We start from the raw sequence: 4979 nt of genomic DNA on the forward strand, positions 1-4979 counted from the left end.
CTGGACCGAGGGTAGGAGATAATGCAAACATTCTGATTTAGCTTGACCTCTGCTTCTACAATAGCTGAAGGCAGCAGGTGGATTCTGCGGCTAGCTCGGGAGCCTTTCATCTGCCAGGCAGGAGAGTGCTGTAAGACACAAAAGCCATTTAACCTACACTGCACATAGAGGCAGAGGGGACAGTTTCCTTCCTGAACAACGCGACAAGTGGCGGTGCGCATGAGAAAGCCGCTGCCTTGCGGGAGCTCTGGGCTGAACGCGAGAGAGCACAGCATGGCAGCTGCTCAGACACTCGGTGCTTCCTGAGGCATATCAACCCCGCTATGCTAACGCACCCATAACTTACATGTGAATAAGCTGCACTTTACAGGAGATGCTCTAAAACTGTTCACAAAAGCAGGCATAAAGTGTAATTAACAAATAGCAGGTTGGCACAGAGTTAGACTAAAGCAGTGAACAGGCTGTTTAGTTCAAGAATTTTAAAGGTAAAACATCCTGAAGTCATTTCAAAGAAGCAGCAATGTAACACATCCTTCAAGAGTCACCACTCCTCTCGGACACAGTGCAGTGAATGGCGTCAGTCCTCCTCCTCGGTGAGCCAGCTCCCTCACCACTCTGCTTTGATGCGTGCCATCCGTAGCGCTTACAGACCACAGCCAAGGCCAGGGAGGGACTTCTGTCTATTAACTTTGAGCCCTTAAGAATTAGATGCCACATCCATGATAGACATCATAGACTTTTATAGTCAATGGAGAGGAGAAAGCAGCAGAGGATTAGTCCACTGACCTGTTTTAGATGCATATCCTAGGATAAGATAAATTGCCCTCAGTTTACAATTCCACTAGACTCTCTTTGAAGCAAAAGTGACCATGTCAGACATCTGTACCTAACTTGCACATAATTGTATCAGAGCAAATAAATACTAAGGCATCATCTAAGAGGCAGCCCCTAGAACAGAAAAGAACAAAAGCATAGACAAATGAAGCAACTTGCCCAAAACGATGCACCATGGTCAAGACTGACATGGTAGACAATAGTAAGAACTGGAAGGTGACCTAGAACATTACAGGTCCAGGCTCTGGGTCAGTAATGGCATTGGGAGTCTTTTCCACTGACCTTGGATCAGGGCCTGAATATCTACAGGAGAATCATCAGATCTGGAACAATAAGAAACAAAAGTCGCCACAGAACAAAATTCACCAAGCTGTGAGCATATACAATTCCGCCTTTTTCATGTGCCACTCATATTCAACTTGCTATTAGGGACAGCAAAGAAACCTAAGAAGCTGAAAAGTTATATGGACGCTCCTATTTGCTACTTTCCTTCCTACAGTTTTCCTTTCCCATTCAGAAATGCTCTTGCTAGAGTCCAGCTTATGAAAATGAGGTAATGGGCTATTCCTTTATCATAGGTTTTACCCGATCCTTCATTCACTGTAACTATCTGACAGCCACCACACAGCACTTTTTAATATTATGCAATGCTATTCAATTAAGCAGGAGGCTGCATGTCCCTGCTCAGTATTCCTGGAGGTTTTAAATAAGTTTTTCAATTTGTTTCATCTCCAACGCTTGTTTGGCACAACAGTAATTCTTCCAGATGAGAGAGAACCCAGTGATCACGAAGAATGAATTATTTACAGAAAGATCAGTACTCCAGTTCACGTCAAGACTTCACTAATTGTATTTAATTGAAAATACCACATTGAACATATGCACAGTGTTCTTCAGGTTCATAAAAGCCTTAAGTGCTATTAAATACTACTGAAAAGGGAAAAGGCTCAGGGGATTGGTAGCAGGAAACAATACCTTCTACTTTCAGAGCATTGACTCAAATCCAGTCAAAGTTAATCAAGGCTAAAACACACCATCTGCTAATTGGTTGATGGGGACAGGTAATCCCATTTCCTAATGGAAAAATGATACCATAAACCCTCACCAAAATCAGCTTCCCCGATTACAGCTGTGCAGATCAGACTGAATTTCTTGCTGCAGTTTGCCTTACCTAAGTTTTGCCTCCATGAAGTTCTGACTCCATGCAGTCCCACCAGTTGAAGCAATACTCTTGACCTAGATATTTATAGCACTTTTTCAATAGACTTTAAAGCTTTTTTTTTTCTTCTTCTTCTTCTTCTTCTTCTTCTAAACAAGCCAAGTAATCAAGAACAAGACAGGAAGCAGGAAGTGTCTTCACCAGACTCATCCAGCAACTAGCAGCAAAGCTCAAGACCAGATTAGGTCCAGGTTCATTGCTCTATCCAGTAAAGCTATAGAAGCAGGGTTAACTAATCTAACAGCTCATTGCTTCCAAAAAAAGTGAGGTGGGGGAGGATGCCCCCCACTGAGCTTTCCATCCCAATTGCATGTTCTAACTCCACTAGACCAACTCCAGTGTTAACTGGACCTTTCAAAGAGTTAATTCAACTCATTAAGGTGACAGAAAAATAAGTCACATGCAAATAGGTGAACAAGTTTTCTGCTGGTTTAGCATGTCAAATCATCTCACAGAAGTGTCCTCAGCGGAGCCTGCTCCAGAGAGAAAGTGAGACCACAATCCCTTCAACAGCAGTAAACTGTTAGAGCTATTTGGATACTTTTGAAACCCCAGCCTAAGTCACACTGCAATTTCCAAGCAAACAAACCTCTGTTTCAGATTCAAACTGGATAAGCCAGTCTGAGCATTCAGAAATGCAGTGGCAGATGAAGAGAAATCAACTAGCTTGTCAAATATAACACCCAGTCTAGCTACTTCTAAATGCCAACACTAGTTTTACTCTTTACAGTCCTGTGTGCTTTGGCAGTTTAATCTAAAATTATATTGTTGAGAATTGCTATACTAATACCACCTCATGTCTTTAAATTAGACAAAAAACCACAAGCACCTTTACATTCAAACATACAATTTTCTATTCTAGAAACGCTTGTCCTAGCAGGCTGAGTAACTGATGCCTTTATCCCCATGTCTCTGATGCCAGTCAGTCTCCCAAAACCTGCCCTGATGCATTAGGCATCAACAGAGCGCTCCTTAAGAAAGCAGGCTTTGCAGAAGTACAGCAGTAACTGCTACTGTTTAAGAGTGTCTGGAGGCAGAACAGATATTTGCTGCCCCCTCTGGTTTTAAATCTTGGATTCAATTCCTGCCTCTGTCCAAGGAGATTCAAATCCAATGCACCATGCTCCTTCTCAGGTGAGCATCTGAAACACCAGATTAAGGGAACAGAACTTGCTGTCCACAACCCACTGTGGGGATTCATTAACAAGGTTCATTGCAAGAAATCCATGAAAGGTAACTGAAAAAAGCAAGCCTACTTGCCAACAGACTTAAACTAGCTAAACAATAGTTTGCAGAACAGAAGCAGCAGAAAGCTAAGGGGCTAGCAAGTCACATTGGCATTTGCCCTCTGACACAACTCATCCTGAATTCTTGTCTGCCCAACAAGGGTATAACCCTCAGGCAGTCCGTAGCGTGAAGGTTAGAGCACCCTTCCAAAAGGTGGGAGGGTAGGGAACCTCAGCTTCAGGACATGCAAACATCCTATGTTAGCATTCCTATTATCAGTGTTCTTGTGAAGGGGGAACATAAGCACATTTCCCCATTTGTTTTCAAAGTGAGCCCTGTCTCCTTTCTGAAAAAAGTTTTCTTGCCTGTGCCTTATATTGGAAATGCTGAGCAAAAAAGCCACCTCCTGCTGACTCCAAGACATCTCAAGGCCTGGCTAAAACTGGATGCAGCCCCATGTAACCATCTCACATTCCCAGCATTCCCCGTTTTGCAGCACCAAGCAAGTGTCAGGGCGTCATCACACAGTTGCTCAGTGCACTGAGCATGCAAGTCTGCCTCTGAAGCCGGACTCTGAATTCTGCTGCAAAGGCAAAAAGCTAGAAAGTCAGCCGTGCAGTAATAAACTTCTATTTGCATCTTCAAAATCCAACACCATTTTGAGACCAGCTGAATGGATAATGGTAACTGCTCTTGATTTCAGGTGTAATTTTGAAGCATGTTATTCTAAGCATCAGCTCTTTTCCTTGAATTAATAGCCTCTGAATTCCCAATAGGCTAATAAGTCAGAATTCTTAAGCCTTATTCTGAAGTTTCTCTTTCTCAAGCTTTTGCTTAAGCAGATGACTTGAATGGGGCAGAAAATTCATTCAATTCAGGACCACAAAGGGTTATCTGTCCAGCATTTTAAATGTGTTCCTAGGGATTTACTCCCAGACTTGCACCTACCAGAAGTCTGTATCTCACAATATACCGCAGGAGGACTAAGCACAAAATGGTTTAAATGTACAGACTGATTTAACTCTGGAACAAGCTGAAACAGTACATGTTATGTTAGATTATCTATTTTTTCTCTTAGAGGCTTGAGCAAACTACAGTTCAATGTATTGCTCCTCAGCTGTGCTTTAAGTTCAAAAGCATTCAGAACCAGGATTGAGTCCTGGAGTTGCCTCTGCTTTAATTTATAATTTATGTTGAACAAACAATTGCTTAGCTTCAAACCCTCCATGCCTGTTAAAAACCAAAATTTGTTGCAACTTGCAAAATCCTTATTGGGTAACACAAACTGTTACAAGAGCAGACCTGCAAAACTTCTACTGCCAGAGATCAGATAACTATCAGCACAGACAGAAGAAGCAGGATTTGCCACCATATTTAGATTTAAATCGCAGAAGAACAAACACTATGTTACCAGCACAAGGACATGCGCCCAGAGAGGGTAGCAAAGCCCTCAAATAGGTTTCCCAGAGTTGATGAGGAACCTCCGTTTGTAGAGATACTCAAAACTTGACTGGCCTTGAGCAACCAGATCTAATTGAAGTGAGCCCTGCTTTGAGCAGGAGGCCGGACCCAGAGATCTCCAGGCCCCTTCCAGCCTGAGTGTTTCTATGATTCCATATACATTGACATATAAATGGAAAGTTGATCCGGGGAGATAAAAATAGAGAAATATGTAAATCAGGACTACCACAAACATTCA

The sequence above is a fragment of the Apteryx mantelli genome, chromosome 2 (genome assembly GCF_036417845.1).
Source record: "Apteryx mantelli isolate bAptMan1 chromosome 2, bAptMan1.hap1, whole genome shotgun sequence".
In the NCBI taxonomy this organism is placed as follows: Eukaryota; Metazoa; Chordata; class Aves; order Apterygiformes; family Apterygidae; genus Apteryx; species Apteryx mantelli.